Here is a 10,258-nt window from a genome sequence, read left to right on the forward strand (position 1 = left end):
GCTTCGACCTGTGAAGGAACTTATGTTTTGTGCAACAAACATAGGATGCACATCGGTCTCCAAAGCATGAAAAATAGCGTGGTAATCGTCTTTACGTGCATTCACGAAGCTAAGCTGCGATGACAAGAGAGGGAAAGCATTAGAAAGCTGCAAATCTATAGAAGGGCGAAGATAAGCAAGCCTTACAGTGGCACAGTCCTCAGGCGCTGGCCCATCTGCAACAATAAGGTCACCTTGGGAAAAACCAACTTTTAAAGTGCTAGCATGGCCCTGTATAACAACAAAAGCTACAGTTCCAAAGTGTGTACGGGTGCCTTGTGCATGTAAGGACTGTGCCTCATCCAGGAATTGACGCACTTTGCTCTCTGGGTAGAAACTAAGGCTGACTTCAAAAGGCTTTGTTTTTTCTACAACCGTGGAAGCATTGAAAAATAGTACATGAGGAGATGTGCAACCATTTGACTTAGTTTTTTTTTTTACAGTTACATTCTCAATGTGGACAAAGTCTCCTATAGTAAGGGTGTCAATGAATTGCTTAATAAATTGATCGCTAACAGCACAAGTGATGGTGTTAGTGTTGAGTGGATCAACTAGGTCTACCTTAAGGTAACGCATATACTTAGCGACCTCTAGGCTTTGTCTGTAGGTTCCATATCCATTAAGTATGCACCCCTCAAATGCGAAACGAGGGCAAGTTTCAGTGATGTCAACAATGCGTAATAGAGGGATCTTAGTGGGAATATAAGGCACAAGAGAAGATGAACCAGCGGGAATTAGATTCTCATGGGAACACTCAGTACCAATATGTGCTTCTAGTTTGGCAGCCTCCGCAACGCTCTCTTTTTTTGCAATTACAAGTGGTGGTCCCCCTAATAAAGGTTTGGCTGACACAACAAAAAACAAAACTCGTAAGGGTTGGATACAACAATACAATATCTTTGTGGTGCAAGCAAGTCTTACTTAGTTCCGTTGTCGCCTCACACGTCTTGGAAAGTGTACGTGCTATTGCCCACTTTGTTCCACACGCTTGAGGGATTTGGGCCCAACGCCAAGAGAAGAAGAAACATCAACCTTAGGTAGGTTCGAAGCGCTCCTTGTGCGGAGTGGAGACACACGATCAAGAACGAGGGCACTATCGGCTCCCAAAAAAGATGCAGCTGTATCACGATGCACTATCTTGTGTAACTTTGTAAAAACAAAAAGGAAAGTCACATTATTCCCAAGCATATATCAATGATTTTCTATAAGTTAGCAAGCTATTGAGTCACCATTTTCAAACTCCATCGAGCGAACATCGCTAGATTCATCGCACATGGGTTCAATGTTGTCATCGTAGCCATCGTAATGTCCATCGAGTGGATTTCGCGAGGAAGAAGAGGCAGCCATATTAAGAGAGGATGGTAAATAATGTTCACACAATTATTACTTGGTGTGTTCAAAAGAAGCAAAAGGTAAAGCACTTGCTTTAGCTAAAGGATGAATAAGTTCATACAAATAATACTTCACAGAGTCAAAAGCATCTTAGGATAAGTAAGGGAGAGGAATGTTTTTGAACTTATTTTTGAAGCAGCAAGCCCACCTATATACTACAAGCTCTCTTGCCTTTCTCAACGGTTCACTATATCTTAAAGCTAACCTACTATCAGATCTATCTAATGGATTTGACACATTTAGACACATGCAACAGGTGACATCAAATTCAAAGGGATTAATGAACTAGTGGACAAGTGTGTGTTGGTGGTTTAGCGTTCCCACCACAGTCATATGTTGAACACCATAGAAATAACGAATGAACGAGCCTAAAATTTTCCCTTGAGAAACTTAGCGAAAAGAAATTTACATACTCGAGAAAATGATTTTTCCTGAGGACTTTGTGGGAAAAAGATTTTCGAAAACCAGTACTCGTCGTAAATTGTGTGTTGTCTTAATAGTGTGCCGGTTTCAATTTCGAAAACGCCGCTTGAGGGCATGCTAGTATTTGGGAAAAAAGAAAAACGTTGCCCTAGAATAGACAAAAAATAGTGTTGAAATTTTGTAAAGTAGCCTAATTTTTTGAAATTCGTCTCTAGTGTTCGGGCAAAATGTGTGTTGTCTTAATATTGTGCCGTTGCCAATTTTAAAACTACCGATTGAAGGCATGGAAAAAGGAGAAGTGCAGTCCCAAAATATACAAAAATAGTGTTAAAATATTAAAAAAATAGTCTAATTTTTTGAAGTTTCCTCTTGAAATATTTTCGCACCATAGCCTGGACATTGCCGAGCAATATTTGGGGAAAATATGCCTCGGGTTAACACCATACCATTTTGAATGTAAAAAATGCCGAGAAATTCTAAACACCGGGCTAATTTTTTGATGGGTTTCTACACTATTTTTCTCTCTTTTGGGGTTGAAAGCAAACAGTATGGTATTAGGTCAAGACACATTTCTCCCTAACAAAATTTTTCGAGAGGAAATTTTGAAAAATTAGGTACCATTTTTTGTGGTTTTACATTATTTTTCTCTCTTTTGAGGTTGACAAGATTTTCGAAATAAAAAACGGCATGGTATTCAGTTGAGACACATTTTTCCGTGACAATGCCTACAGCGAAACACTATCTCTCTTTCGAGGTTCATAGCATTTTCGAAATCAAAAACGGCATGCAGTATTCGGGAAAAACCATTTTCCCAAACATGCAAAATACCTTTCCTTATTTTTGGAAAGAGGAAAATTTAGAAAACTAGCTTAATTTTTAAGGTTTTTACACTATTTTTCTCTATTTTCGGGCGGAATTTCTCCTTTTCCCCTTGCGCCATGCGCGCGTCTACAGCCGTCGCAGCCGAAAGCCCGGTACTTTCTCCTTTTCCCACGCGATGCCCTGCAAAATTCTGCTTGCAGGGGTCTACTCACTCTTCTTGACTGCATTTATTGGAACGTTGGGCTGCTTGCACAGCTTGCAGAAGACTTTTAGGCTCACGAGTTCACCTGCAGGGACACCTACTGTCGCACGCCTATAAGCACCACGTCAAAGACGTGCAGGGTAGCCCCATCAACTGCAGTCACCGAGTACCGTCGCTTCGCCGAGTACCTCTAAGCCTTTAAGGCTCTGCAAAGTACAACCTCCACGTGGACGCCATAGGTTGTAGGACGCCCAAGCGAGCCCAACATTAAGGCTTTAGCGCTAAAAATGCCGGTTGAGGGCAAGGGGGAAAGGAGAAATTCCACCCCAAAATAGAGAAAAATAGTGTAAAAACCCAAAAAAATCCCCTTAATTTTCTAAAATTTCCTCTTTGCAAATTGAAGCAAAGGAAATTTGTATGCTTGGAAACATGATTTTTGCCGAACACTGCTTTGAGATGATCTCTCTCTCTCTCTCTCTCTCTCTCTCTTACACACACACACACACACACATACATACACACACAGAGGCATTCTATTGAAGCGCTGTGGACACCCGAACTAGCCATCACGTATTCTCACTGCATTGGCATTCAAGCGCTGGACATGCAGAAGACGTCTCTAAACGCAGTCAAACTCGCAAGTCTCGAGAAGTGAGGGGACAACGGCGGCACTGGGCAGCTACGGACAGATTCCAGATGCCTCCTTGAGATGATCTCTCTCTCTTCCTCTCTCTCTCTCTCTCTCTCTCTCTCTCTCTCTCTCTCTCTCTCTCTCTCTCAGGCAACCAAGGCCCAGTCGGTTTCGAGCGCCTGGTCATTGACTGCATCTATTGGAGAATGAGTCATCTATTGGAGCACGCGTCACCTGTGGACAGCTACAGAAAATTGAGCACGTGCACCTCGCGAGTCGCAAGACGTTTCACAGCCGCAACGTGCTCAAATGAAACTTGGACGCAGTGAAGGCTCGCAATGAGGACAACTACAACTGCAGGAGTTGCGTGCGAAACTTTTAGAGCTTTAAAAGCTTGTACTTCACTATGCTCCACGTGGAGGCTATACGTAGTAGGACGCCCAAGCCAACCCAACACTAAGGCCATTGATTTCGCAGGCCAAAAAGAAAAAACACACACATGCATACACATACAAACATACATATACATACACACATACACACACACACACACATCCACACCCCCCCTCTCCCAAGGCGTTGCCCCCCTTCTTAATTGCTCCCCTCTCTTTCACTTTGTCCCCCCCTCTTTTTTGGCCTGCCCAAAGGGCAAAGGCTATAGAGATCACTTCTCTTTTTGCTGACTAAAATAGGAAAAAGGTTGAATTGTATTTTTAAGCATTTTTTGACATGTCAAAAATGTTGATTGGTTGAAATAAGATAGTGGGTACTCATTGAAATGAATTGTGTAAATCTAATGATGGGTATGCCTTGAGTTTTGAAATATGAAATGAACTCTCATATATCAAGCAAAATATTTTGGGTTGTGGAATGCCTTTGGAAGCATGAAACTTTGATACCCTTACATCTTAAGCCTTAGAGGCTCCACAAATCCCCGGAGTCACCTTTTCATTTTGAAATTTGTGTTACCCAACTTTTCATTTTGAGAATTTGGTTCACCCCCACTTGAGGTAATAGACTAAAGTTGTCATTTTTGTTAGTTAAAACTTTATGGAAGGAATTTATCATTTGGGGCTTTAACCTTTAAAGATTTTTTATTTTTATTTTTAAGGATTTTAAAGCTAAGTTAGAACTTTCTATACTAATAGATAAAGGGAGACGGAATTTCAGTTCTTCTCTTACACGCGTCAACAAGAGATCAATCCGGTAGTGTCGCCTACAGATTCGGGAAACACAGTGACGCAGAGAGAGAGAGAGAGAGAGAGAGAGAGAGAGAGAGAGAGAGAGAGGCGGCGAAGCCGCCGGCTACACTAGTTAAAGTAAGGTCTTCGATGATCCAATGAGGACCTAGAGTTTGTTTTTTATTAGAAGGTAAAACTTTGAATTAAAGAAAGTGAAAATGTTACATGGATCCACAAGTAGGGGGAGCGTCACCCCGAGACGCTAGAGTTTTTGGACTTAGAACTTTAAAGCTTTTAAAGTGGGATTTACAGCTTACGTATCTACAATTTTAAATTTGTAAAAAGGGTTCTAGAGCTTAAAAATGTAGAGTTTTAAAAGTAGGGTGTAGAGCATAGGGATCTAAAGCTTAGAGTGTAGAGCTTAAGGGTGCTTTTTTAATTCAATTCTATGTGCACGCTTATGTTTTTTTTTTTTAAAGCTTAGAGATGTAGTGATTTTAAAGTGGGATCTACCCTCAGATCCAAGCCTAAAATTGACGCCTACTTTTTTTGTCAAGGGCTATTTTGCCTATCAAAACAATCTCAAAATTGCCTATCATTTTTTGTATTTATATCTTTAAGTTAACGTTATATATGGCCAATTATATAAGTTGATTGCATTACACAAAGCATATGAAAGGGGGCTTGAAAAATTGGATGTCAAAAAGAATTTTTTATCATGGCTGACAGGCCTTGTGATTTTATCACTTGTTTAATATTGTACCCACCCCCTTGTCAATTATCCTCTCTTTCACTTTGTCCCCCCCCCCCCCCCCCCCCCCCCCCCTTTTTGGCCTGCTAAAGAAAGGCCCTAGTATTGGGTCACCTTAGACGTCCTCCAAGCGATGTCGTCCATGTAGACGGGTATTTTTTGTTTAAGTCTTTCGCTGCAGGTGAACTCACGAGCTCAGTTTTGTTCTGCAGTACTGCGTTCAGCAGATAGGACTGGTGCGAAGCTTCGCCCACCATTCCACCTTACCTCCAGCAGAGAGCCCAACCATGCGTTGTTTCTCTTGCCTAGCTGTATGAGGTTCTTGCACACGCCCAAACTAGCTGGAATAGCTCCTACAGTCATGTTTTCGTCTAGCAATAGGTTGTGAAGCTTTCCCAAAAAGCCGATCACAACAGGGACGCGGCCTGAGAGTTGGCTTGTGTTGAGGTCCAGATCAACAAGGCTCGTGCAATTACCCAAGCTGCGAGGGATGATGCTTGTGACGTTGTTCTCCCACAAAAGCAGTTTTTGTAGTCTAGGAAGATGATGCCTAGCTTGAGATGATTTGAGAAGAGAGGGACATGAGCCAGCTAGGAATGATCCTGCAGATTCCATTCCTACTCATTGGAAGATGTCGTTGAAAGAGAGTATGTTGGGTGAAAGCACTTACACGAAGCCGCAAAGGAGGCCGAGGAGAATCTGTTGGGGTGGCTATGTTCCAATAAGAGCATCTGATTTTTCAAACGATGTCGACTTTCCGATGCCATCAAATGAATCTGTAGATGTACCGTCCTTTGCCACAGCTTCGCCATGGTCACCGTCTTCTACATCCTCATCCTCATCATCTTCTTCTTCTTCACTGGCAAAATCGTCAACCATGCCTGTTGTGAAAGCTTCAGATAGGTATTGGTGCATAGCATGGCCATGGGCTAATCCGAATATCCTCCAAGCTGCTCTAGACTGGGCATGTGTAATTGGGGGTGCTGATTGTACTATGATTCAGCTTGGTGAGCCTTGCTATGTGCCAAATACCCTCATCTCACATACATACTTTGCCTTCAACAGTTATTTCCAGACTCATCAACAAGCAACGGGCACATGCGATTTTGCCGGAATTGCAATGATAACCAATGAGGGTCCAAGTAAGTTTTTAGAAGTTGCTCGTTTCCGAAGCTTCTTGCATGCTTTCAAGGCAAGGGCCGAGTTGTTATGCAATGGTATCAAAATGTATGCTTTCACTTAGGGTGGGTCTAGAGCTCTTGCTAGATTTTGAAGCTTTGCTTATCATCTTTACTATGCCCTGAAGCTCCAGTAGTGGAGCTATTGAACCTAATGATTGCCTAGGGCATTTGCCTTCATCCTCTTCTATGTGCTGGTTGAAGAAGCTGGATCTGTCTAGTCATGGTTCAAGTGGCTTTTAGAGTCTCAAGTCTAATGGTAGCCAGTTTCCACCCTTGAAGCTTGTTAGCAAAGTAGAAGCTAAGGTAGTGGAACCAGTATTTGTTGTAATGACAGTACGCATGAGATTGCAAGCATTGCATCCATCAAAGGCCAGACTAGTTTTGTGAGTATCGTAGGAGATTGAATTAGATGACGAGATTGAAACCAGACATTTTTAAGGCGACTAGAAGATCCATTTAAGTCTATGATTCATTTTACAGGAAGTGGGGCCCTTAGGTGATATCTTGCATGTCCTGATGCTCGAGATAATTAGAAGGGCTATGTAGTGCAAGATGATAATGCATCGATACCTTGTCATGAGTCCTTGTCAGATTGCTTTCTTTGGGAAGTTTGTTACTGCCAAGATTTCACTCAGAGTTGAACAACTGAGCTGATTTCCCCTATAAATTTTAGCCATATATCATGATTAGGCAAGGGCCACATGGTTCGGACAAGGGTCCTGTGAGAGGCAACCTTTGGGGAGCTAGAAGTTCACGGCTATCTATAGGCCAAGGCTTATATATGAAGAGGTTGGGTGGAGCTCATACCTATTGGGTTAGGAGGAGAGCTTAGAGGGGGACTCCAAGCTCTTGTGAGTTCTCCTCAGAACCTCAATACGTCTGAGCCTGAGGAGAACCTCAATACGTCTGAGCCTTGGCTTATCTCCCATCAACCTCTCTATATATTGGCCCTTGCCTAAAAATATCTCTTGAACTGCCAATCCTCCGAGGGTTGCCTCCCATACGACCCTTGTCCTAACACACACGCGCGCACACCCCCCACCCCCAGAAAAGAAGGATAGGTAGTCCTCCTTGTTAATCCACCCAAGGAGTAGTCTCGGGAGGAGTGCTTGACTGGTCTAGGTAAGAGCCGCAAACACTAATTGAACCCATCTATTCCTTCCTATATACACCAGGGCCTGAAGGAACATACAAGTGACCTCTAGGACACGAAGCACAAGCCTTATCATTACAGTCATTCGGCTGTTTGTCGCGAGACTTGTTAGACCCCCTTGGTGGTTGTTTGTGTGAGTTGGAGATGCAAGGTGATGCTGAACTGTTTTTTACTAATGTCTCACCAAATGTATCTCCCACATAGGGTTGGACATAATGAGGAGAAGTAAATACCAAAAACTCTAATTTTTGATATTTTTCAAGGAGAGGGATAAGCAAAACATGTGATCACCCGAGGAAGGCCATGGGATGCTACTGCTTGCAGTGAGAAGTGCCTTGAGCTGCTCATTTTGGCCTTGCAAGGTGCAAAATAGCTCATTGCGTATTGTACTAGTTGGAATCACAAGGCTCTCGAGATTGAAGTACTAAGCTCTTGAAATGAATGCTAGGAAGCCAGACGCGTAAACGTCAGCATGATGTGCAATCGTGTAATGAGGTAAGGATGGTGTGTGGAAATGTTCATGTTTTTCCTTGAAGTTTCTCTTTTGTAGTTGGGACAAGGGCATTGCAAATCGTTTATCAAGCTTATCATAGACACTTCTCCATCAGTGCAAAACTTTATCTTGATTAGACTTGGGGCTTCTCTTGCCACGGAAATCAGCTACTTTTACATGTTTTACATCGGTTTTTTTCCGTTTCACACCCCCCCCCCCCCCCCCCCCCCCCCCCCCCGGCTAATTTAACTGTTGTAGTGATTTCCTTGCAAATTGAAGCTTTTTGGAAGGGTTCTTTGGTATTTGAAGCTCTGAAGTGCATGTTTTGTCTTTTGAAATTGTTTTCTATGAAAAGATGTCCTGGCCTTGTACTTCAGGCGCCGATTTAAAAGCAATTCTCTCATTCCCCTTTTCAAAGGATCAAACTTCAATTTATATCTAGCCAAAGCTCCCCTCAAGATGTCCAGAATGAAAAGGTTATGTCATCAAGTGATGATGAGTACACGGACCTCACGTTGGTGATTCGTGTAAGTTCCAGTACTTGAAAACCCAGCAGTTCTATCACTCACTCTATTTTCTGGAGTCACTTCCATCAAGCTACTCCAGTTGGGAAATATGTTGGTCAAATTTCACAATAGGACCTTAAAGTGTCAAGTTTTTTGCTTTTGCTGTATTTAACCATTAGTTGCCTTGCTTATAGCATTGTTATAAGAACATTTAAATTTACAAAGCACCTAAAAGCACTCTCAAAGCATCTAAAAGCCCTTTCGAAGCATTTCGATGGAAACTCTGGAAGCAGCACAACACATGCCGACCACATTGAAGCACTTCAAAGAACTGCTAATGCACTTCAAAACACTTCTTCAGTATGTCCTGATGCTTCATCTAATGAGCTTGTTTTATGCAGGTTATCCAGGATGTAATTACTGATTCAGGTGAGACACTAAATGCCAACTATAGTGAGTGTAGAGTGAATGTATGTCAAAGGTGGTATCAACCTTGGGCTAAGATTGCAAATGTTGTATGCAGGCAGGGTCAGGTGGGAGCTCCCCTAATAAGCAAAGGCAGCAAGGCAAGAGAAGTGATGTAGAGGGCTCCAATATTGTGTCAAATACTAGTACTCTCCTTACTACTATTGCACTGATGCTGAGAGAAGCTCTACAATTTTTTGCTGCCATTATCACCTATCTTTGTCACCATTTTGTGGCTGCAGTCAACCCTACAATGCCACCTGTATGCAGAATGCCATCTGTGCGCAGCTAATTGGCTGACATGACATCCTCCATAAGAACTATTTCAGAGATTTCACCATAAGAACGATTTCACAGATTTCAGAGATTGTATCCAATTGAACTAAGTTTTATAATTTTGTTTCAAGACTAGATGACGTCTAGTTTTTGTAGTCATGTGCGAGTTTCTTTGAGGCTCTTTTTTTGCCCAAACATGTGACTTCTACATAGACAAACATTAACTAAATGGTTTTGTCTTCACATTTTAATTTGGATACACTTGTTGCTATGTGTGGCCATGTTTCTATGGACTAATGAACATCTTCTAAAGCATCAAATTGCTTTTCTAAGAACGAATATCTTGGATGGAGTAGACTATATGTATGTGGGGATTGTGGTCTTCTCCAATAATTGTATAGAACATCTACCGTAGCTTACATTGGGTGTTTTTCTTTAGTGTAGTGTTTGTTGGTCATTGTGCAATCGACATTAGCACGTAAGATTTGAAGCTTACTGGGATGTACGGTTTTGTTGGTATGTAGCTTAGGAATGAGGTGAGAAGTTGAGTTTGCTGTGCGACAATGTACTTGCTCTTTTTGGCCTGCTAAAGCATTGGCCTTAGTGTTGGTCTCGCTTGGGCGTGCTACTGCCTACGGTGTCCACGTGGAGGTCAGTTGCGTGTGAAATTTTATAGAGCCTTAAAGGCTTAGAGCCAGTCCACTGTACTCAGCGACTGCGTCCAAGGTTCGACATCTGATGGA

General features: G+C 42.3%; 1 pseudogene; it reads left to right on the forward strand.

The window, feature by feature from the left end:
- The first annotated feature begins 6,090 nt into the window (after window positions 1–6,090).
- LOC147452746 (PLASMODESMATA CALLOSE-BINDING PROTEIN 1-like) lies at window positions 6,091–9,386 on the forward strand (annotated as a pseudogene).
- Window positions 9,387–10,258: the final 872 nt, after the last annotated feature.

Source organism: Adiantum capillus-veneris, chromosome 8, assembly GCF_014529385.1.
Source record: "Adiantum capillus-veneris isolate H3 chromosome 8, ASM1452938v2, whole genome shotgun sequence".
NCBI lineage: Eukaryota > Viridiplantae > Streptophyta > Polypodiopsida > Polypodiales > Pteridaceae > Adiantum > Adiantum capillus-veneris.